We start from the raw sequence: 9114 nt of genomic DNA, 5'->3' as shown, positions 1-9114 counted from the left end.
GGTGAGTACATAGACCAGAGTCTTCATCACCTCAGGTGAGAACATAGACCAGAGTCTTCATCACCTCAGGTGAGAACATAGACCAGAGTCTTCATCACCTCCACAGGTGAGTACATAGACCAGAGTCTTCATCACCTCAGGTGAGAACATAGACCAGAGTCTTCATCACCTTAAGGTGAGTACATAGACCAGAGTCTTCATCACCTCCACAGGTGAGTACATAGACCAGAGTCTTCATCACCGCAGGTGAGAACATAGACCAGAGTCTTCATCACCTCCACAGGTGAGTACATAGACCAGAGTCTTCATCACCTCAGGTGAGAACAGGTGTAGCTGCAGCTCCACCCTCGGGGCTGAGAGGTGTAGAGGAGTGGAACATCACAGGGCAGCTAGGTGGTGCATGGCCCTGTTACCAGGTCATCTGATGCCCCGCACCTGTGTGTGTGAGTGTGTGTGTGTGTGTGTGTGTGTGTGTGAGTGTGTGTGCATGCTTATGTGCATAATGTGCGTGTGTATGCGTGCGTGCGTGTGTGTGTGTGTGTGCGTGTGCATGCTTATCTGGCTATGTGCGAGTGTGTGTGCGAACGTGGTTATTTGTGTGCCAGCGTGTGAGTGTGTGAGTGTGCGTTTGACTGTGCGTGTGTGTCTGTGTGTGTGCGTGTGTGTATGTGTGTGTGCGTGTGTGTGTTGTAATGGAGGGTTGGTGGTGCATTCTCATTGAATATCCCTAAACACATTGAGTTTTAGCTGTGGTGTGTTAACTCCATTTAATTAAAGCCTAATCGGTTTCGCTGATAATTGGTTTGCAACACTTTGCCGAACACACATTTACATTTCTGACATTTAGCAGACGTCTTTATCCAAAGCGACTTGCAACAAATACTTTTGTCTAAAGTAAGTGAATCATCTACCCATCAGTCATCATAAGAAAAAAAAGAATCTATGCTAGGACCATTGGCAGTCCCAATGCTAGAAGGAATGATTACTAAAACATATTATTTACTACTTCACTACAGAGTGAATTCTGAACACACCTGTAGGACACTGTAGAACTGTAGGACAATTTAGAATGTTGCTTAATAGGCTTGTTGCATTAACGTCGCGCTGCGGAACTTCCGGGTGCGTCTACTGGAGTAAGAACTTCCGGTCTGGTTTGTTGTTACAGAAAGAGATGGCTTTTTACACTCGCTGTTTACAGGATCTCCCAAAAATCACGGTCGATGACGTACATCGAATCGTTAGCGCTTCCTCGGTAGCCCATTCTAGCAAAAAAAGAAAAGGGATTCAAGATGTATATTTCGAGCTACCTCCACAACTATGAGGGTGAGTAACAGCATCATTAGTTAGAATACTAGCTAGCTAGCACTAACGTTAGCTTTTTAGCTGGCTGTGTTGCAACTACCTTGCTACTTTGTACTAGCCAGCTACATTCAAAACACAATATCAGTAACGTTACATTCTTGATTAACATTAACGTTATTATCTGTCTCTTTTTCAGTATCAAACAAAGATACAAGTACAGGAGAGGTCAGCGTCAGGGCGAGCTAAGTTAGTGCTGAATTCAGCTGAATCCCGGACCAGTCTCAACCAGGCAGGCTACACGTTTGGCCAGAGAGCAGCTATGCCTTTCTCAGGCAAATGTTACTAACGACGCCATTGACGCCATTGTTGTCAAACCGGTCAAACCGGCACCAGCAGCGGACTTCCTGGATTCAGACGAGGCTATCAAAACAAAGGGTAGCTATGCTAATAACATTACCCCCCCACCTAACTTCCACCAGCTATCTAGTGAACACAGAGGCCTCCCCCACCCGGCGACGACCCCCCCCCCCCCTCCCCCCTCCCTCCCCCACCCGACGACGACCCCCCCCCCCCCCCCCCCCCCCCTTCTCCACCCGGAGACTCTCTACCGAAACCGTTGAACAATGGGCGACCCCCCCCATCCCCCAATCCTCAACTTGACGATGACCTGAATGACCTGAATGGTGACTATTTCCAAGTCAAGGACATGAACTCTCTATTTGGACACAGCAGTAAGGGCCTGCATATTGTTCACCTTAATGTGAACAGTCTTGTGCCTAAACTGGACCAAATCAGAGAAATGTTCCATGACAGCAAGGTTCACATTTTGAGCTTCTCTGAGACCAAGTTTGATGAATCAATCAAAGACCCAGAGATTGAAATAGTTAACTACACAGTCATCAGAAACGACAGGAACAGGTATGGGGGTGGTGTCTGCATGTACATTCACAACGATATTATCTTTAACACCCGGTATGACCTGAATCGTGACAAATTAGAATCTGTTTGGGTTGAAATTATCTTTAACAAAGCAAAATCGGTGCTGGTTGGTACTATCTACAGACCTCCCGATCAGAATGATTTCTATGATATTCTTGAGGGGTGCTTGGATGACGTTGACTGTGTGGAAAATATTATTATTGGGGATTGGAACACGGACATGCTCAGAAATGAAGCATCCGTTTTCAAATCCTTCACTAGGTTTTCTGAATTACACGGTCTCCGTCAACAAATTACCAAACCCACTAGGGTGTGTATTTCTACTCAAACCACCATAGATCTCATTCTAACATCGGATGAGTCCAAAATCTCCAAGAGTGGGGTTATTGTATGTGGGCTAAGTGATCATTACATGATCTTTTGCACTCGTAAAAAACATAAACCCAAGGCTGGCGGTCATAAAACTGTAACCACTAGATCCCTTAAATCCTATTCTAGTGAGGCCTTAAACCATAAACTGGAGAATCAAGACTGGTTAGATGAACTAAAATGCACACAGGTTGAAGAGGCATGGCTAGGTTTCAAAACCAAATTCCTAAATATTATTGACAGTATAGCCCCCATGAGAACCACCAGGGTTAAAGCCCGATCGGAACCATGGATGAATTCGGACATTCTAAATGCTATGAAAGTCAGAGACCTAAAATGCTCTGAAGTTCAAAAATGCAAATCAAAATTAGTGAAACACTTAAACGAAGATCTCAAAACCCACTTTGAGAAAATTAAAAAACAATGCAACAAACTATGCAATCAGGTAATTACCATGACCAAATCTGCTAAGAAAGAATACCTCGATAACAAAATCGAAGAAAACTTAAACAAACCACGTGACCTTTGGAAGCTACTTAATAGCCAACTAGGTTGCAGTCAAAAACTCAAAACCAGGTCTACAAACATCAGCATAAAATCTGGAGATTCTCTCCTTACAGACAAGCTGGATGTGGCTAAGTGCTTAAACACTTTCTTTACAACCATAGCCACTAAATTAGTTAACAATCTACCACCCCACTCAGGGCGTTATGGTGTAGAGCACATCCGTGCGTTCTACAATAAACTGGGTGTACGCAAAGATGATTTTAAACTCTCCATGGTGTCAAACGATGAGGTGTTTAAAAAGCTGGGCGCTCTACACTCAGAAAAGGCCACGGGCCATGACAATATTCCAGCCAGATTTCTAAAAGACTCAGCTGCCTCCATTACCCCAATCATCACCCACATAATAAACCTCTCCATCAAACAGGGACACGTCCCCCTTGACTTTAAAATAGCAAGGGTAACCCCACTGTATAAAAAAGGAAGCAAATTAGACCCAGGCAACTACCGACCTGTTTCTATTCTTAATTCCATCTCGAAACTTATGGAAAAAATAGTTTATGAACAGGTTGATAGGTACCTTACCGAAAAAAATCTGATGTATGAATTTCAATCAGGATTCAGAACATCCCATTCCACTGACACATGCCTTCTCTATTTGAACGACCACATCAACCATGAGGTGGACTCGGGCAAGTACTGCGGCATGGTCATGCTGGACCTCCAGAAGGCCTTCGACACAGTAGATCACCACATATTGTTAGATAAACTGAAAGCAATTGGGTTCGATAGAACATCGGTGAGCTGGATGCAATCCTACTTAGAGGGGAGGGAACAGGTGGTTAGTGTGAACGGAACACTGTCCCCCCCCCTCCCAGTGACCTGCGGCGTTCCACAAGGAAGCATATTGGGACCTTTACTGTTCCTAATATATGTGAATGACATGTCATCAGCATGTGATTGCAATTTGTTCCTGTTCGCGGATGACTCGGCTCTGCTGGTCTCTGACAGGGACATATTGCAGGTGGAAAAAGCGCTAAGCACTGAACTGAGTAGAATCTGCATCTGGCTAGCTGACAATAAACTATCAATACACCTAGGTAAAACTGAAACCATCCTATACGGATCCCCATCTAAACTCAGAAAGGCTGAAAATTTTAAAATAAAAGTGGGTAACATTAATATCACAAGAAAAGAGGATATTACATACCTGGGCTCCATCTTAGAGGCAAATCTTTCCGGAGATAAAATGGCAGCAAAAGTAATCAAAAAAGTGAACCATAGAACTAGATTCTTGTACAGGATATCCTCACTTGTCAGTAAAAACACACTGAGGACCCTATCAGGAGCTCTCATTCAATGTCACTTCGACTATGCCGTAACATCATGGTACTATAGAACCACAAAGGCCCATAAAACAAGACTCCAGTCAGCCCAAAATAAACTGGTTAGGCTTCTGCTAGGCCTCAACCCTAGGACACATCTAATCGCTGCTCATTTTTTGAGCCTTGATTGGCTACGAGTAGTTGACAGAGTGCAGCAGCTTGCACTGGGCCTGGTCTTCAAGATACGCTACACCACAAAGACACCCAAGTACCTGTCAACATACTTCCAAAAAGTGAACAACGTCCACACATACAACACCAGAGGAAGCTCCACGAACCACGTTCAACCGCGTTGCACCACAAACAAGGGGTTAAACTCGTTTGCAAACTATGCAGTAAAAATGTGGAACGCCCTTCCTATAATCTTAAAGGAGTGCAAAACACTGCCCACCTTCAAAACCACTCTCAAAAAACATTTACAGGAGGCTGCAATCCGTAACTGGACCCTCTAAATCAAAAATCAGATTAAAAGACCCGAACTACCCACTGTACATACTTTGTGTTTTGTCCCCCGCCCCCACCTGTGGTGTATGTCCCCACCTGTCCTACCCGCTGTACATACCTTATGTTTTGTTGTATTGTTCTTCCCATGATGGATGTATGTTTATCTTGTAGATAGTAATAGTTATTTGTCTGTATTATCTTGTAGATAGTACTAGTTTTTTTGTCTGTCTTACATGTAACGATGAATTGAGAATCAAGGACCCCAATTGAAATAAGCCAGTGGCTTTCTTGGGTTTTTATCCTGTTAGTTGACCTTGTATGTAATATGTACTTTCATGTACCTACTTCTGCAAATCTTCTAATAAAGTTTTCAATCAATCAATCAAAAGTGAGTTAACTCACCTGTTCAGTCTCTCCACCCCCATCTCTCTCACGCACACCCACGTAGTAGATAATAAGTACTGTACCCATCGTGTGATAAGGATCATATACTGTATACAAGTCTACTAGTCCATATGTTTATAAAAGTACACAGTTACATGTTAACTCCCCCCTGTCTATATACTCCCCTGTGAATAGGCCATATAGTGTATATACGTATAGAAGTTCACATTATAGATATATTCTCAGATGTCTACCGACCACTTATCCCCCCCTATTTCTATTTATATCCCCCCCTATTTATGTCTCATTCTTGTTTTTTTTACTATCTTAAGACTGTTTGTTAGCACCTAGGGTTTGCATTTGAATTTCGTTGTACCTCTTACAATGACAATAAAGATCATTCATTCATTAATTAATTAATGTATACATACATGTTTGCTTGTAGTCTAACAACTGTATAGATACAATACCTGATTTAATGACTGAACCAATCAAACCATCAGAAAAGCCCTTGATTAGTGAAGTCAGGTGTGTGAGTTCCTGGTTACAACAAAAATCTTCTGGTCCCGAGGACTGGATTTGAGAAAGGCTGGTCTAGAGGTGATTTACAATAACAATATATATATATATTTTTAACTCACTCATGTCTCCTGGTGCTTCATATCATGTATACCATGGCCTTCATTTACATGTAAACTTCTTTACAATACTATAATTTTATCTTTACAGAAAGTAAACTACTACTTGCATGTACCCACCAGAATAGTTAGGCTATAGCCAATCAGGACCAAGTACCATGGTATAATTACAAATTCACTTTAATACATTTAAAATACAGTGGTGATCCTCTTACTTTTTACAATGACTATACAACTATGCAAATTAATAGAACAGAATGCTGAGGACAGGCGGGACCACTGGAGTCTTCAGCTGCGAGTAATGTGCAGACTGATACAACAGACTAGCAACGGTGTGGTTACATAGTGTTGTACCAGCGACACAGGAGCACTGTGTATGTATGAGCTCCACAGGGCATGAGTCCTTCAATATAACCTGAAATAGTAAGGAAAGAGGTGACATTAAAAATGTGTTCATACTTTATTAAATGGTAGTAGAATTGTCAGTCTTCATTTACTGATTCATGATTTAAAAAGAAGAATAAGTTGAGACAGACCTTACATGGGTTCAAGGCAGTGGCGTGCAGTCAGGTGAGGCAGGGTAGGCAGTGCCTCACCCAGGCATTTAAGAAAGAAAAAGAATATCAGTCTTTTTTTTTTTTTTTTTTTTTATTATCTCAAAAATATATATATTTTATTTATTTTACTCATTATTCTTAACTTTAATGTGTTAAAATGTTGTTAAAATAAAAATAAATGATTATAAAATATAATGCATGCCCTGGCACCAGGAGAGTTTTCTCCTAGAGGCTGAGGCAGACTGTGCTTGTGCTTCTGTGCTATGCGAAGTGATAGACCAACAGTTTCGTAGGTTTGCGCATGCGTAGTCTGTTCTCACATTGTCTTCATTGATGGACGTTGAGGCACCGGACCACGCTGCTTCTGACAGCATGATTGACAGTTTGCGTTTGGCTTGCCGTAGCGGCATTCCTCTGCTGTTCGCGCCGCGGTTCTAAATTTCTTTCACACTTGATGGCAGAAAAGGATGAGAAATTAACTGCACATTTGCCTACGCATGTTACATAATTATGCTTAAGATAATGTAGGCTATTGCGTGCCGGTTCAAATGCTGTATATCCTGTGTTGTTTATTTATATTGTCATTGAGCTGTTTTGCGTGCTGCTGTAAATCCTGTTGAGATGCAGGTGAATGTAGGCAATGCCATACAGGCTGTTGCGCTACGCTATGTGTAGTTATGAGATAACAATACATGACATTTTTGACCAGCTATTTGATAGTATATATGGGCTTAGGCTATGTGATTGACTTTATAGTATAGTATATTAGCCTACATTACATTAGTCATTTAGCCGACGCTTTTATTCAAAGCGACTTACAATAATTGCATTTAACGTAGGAGTGTACTGCTTTTTTAAGGCAAAATGAAGAATAGCAAACTAAAAATACAGTATAGCAATATAGCAATAGCATAGAGAAGAATAGCAAACTAACAATACAATAGGTGCTTAACAGGGAGGATTCTGGTAGTAGGCCTACTTCTTGAAGAAGTGAGTTTTGAGCCTGCGTTAAAAGATATAAGGGCTATTGATTGCCTTTATAGTATGCGCTATGCCATTTGAAGTCTGGCTGCTGCGTTAATCGCATGATGTTTTTGTAATAGCTCACTGCCTACCCAGCCAATGACCTCACTGCACGTTACTGGTTCAAGGAAAACTCTAAATCTGAAGTAACATTTCAGCAGTACAGAACTCTGCACTGGATCTTTTACATTTTTGGTTCTGGAAACTGTCTCAGCTGATTCATTTAAAGGAAGTATGAATATTGTGAATAGCAACAGATACAGTTAGGTGAGTGGAACATCTGAAATAGAACAGAAATTCTCTAACCATTTTCTGGGGATGCCAAGCTAAACATGCTGCACCTAATGTTCATTTCAAATCACTGACTGGTGTTTTGCCTAACATCCAAACTCTGGCAACATTGACTCCCCAGAACATGATTGGGAACTAGAGCTAGCTAGCTAGCTGTAAAAGCTAGATAACTGTGCATCCCCCTACTCTCAAATTGTGCGGTTTCTTATGCTTCCTCATGGACCTATAGCAGCTCGCCCTGACGCTGACCTCTCCTGTACTTGTATCTTTGTTTGATACTGAAAAAGAGACAGATAATAACGTTAATGTTAATCAAGAATGTAACGTTACTGATATTGTGTTTTGAATGTAGCTGGCTAGTACAAAGTAGCAAGGTAGTTGCAACACAGCCAGCTAAAAAGCTAACGTTAGTGCTAGTGTAAGGCGATCAACTTCTCCAGAATCGATTTAATTGAGTCGTCACTTACAAGCGAGTTCGTTTAATCTCAACGAGACGTCCTTGATATCACTTCTTAAGAGGATATGATCCAATCAAATATTAGGCACCACTACTGAACTGTTCATTAAGATAATATTTATTCAAGCACATCAGCAAGCAATAATAGTTCATTTCCATGGAAAAGAGTCTTTTCTAGTTTCACCTCTGCAGGCCTATCTCAGCTAGCCGTCAACAAGTTAACTGCAGTGGCTCCGCTAAAACAAGAGTCCCTCTCCCCTCCGTACATAGTCCTTTATACATTTGATTTAACATTTGGGGCTGGGTGGTGCCCCCCCCCCCCCTATCTAGTAGTTTTCCAATTGTCCGTACAAAATCCGTTGCAGCTGCTCGTTAGCATGGCCTTCAACTTCTCTCTGTGTGGGTGCGCGAGAGTGTACTGTGTGTTATCAGCCGTGTGTCCTGTTGGCCTCCCGTTTCCATGGTGATATCGTACTTTGTATGAGCAGAGCATTGTGTCAGTGTCCTTATCAGAATGTCTTGTGAAAACACAACTTATTGAAGTTACACAGTAATATTAGGATTCAATTTACAAGTTAGAAGAATAGACTTATCATTAATCATTAGTTATGAAAGTACAGAAAAATAGAATATTATAACAGCAGGTGTAAAATGGTTGTTAGCACATAGGTAAAAATAAGTAATTTACAGGCAGTTTGAATCATAAAACGTTCTTTTAGTCAGGAGCTTGTATTTCTTCTTGTCGCTCAAAAACAGAACCTCTCTTTTGGCTTTGCGTGACCTTCCTATTGTTCTCAACTGACCGCATTCACATATTATTT

This window comes from Nansenia antarctica (assembly GCF_963989245.1).
Source record: "Nansenia antarctica genome assembly, chromosome: 6".
Taxonomy (NCBI): Eukaryota; Metazoa; Chordata; class Actinopteri; order Argentiniformes; family Microstomatidae; genus Nansenia; species Nansenia antarctica.
The sequence above is the reverse complement of the archived record's forward strand: the minus strand, read 5'-3'. Positions refer to the sequence as shown.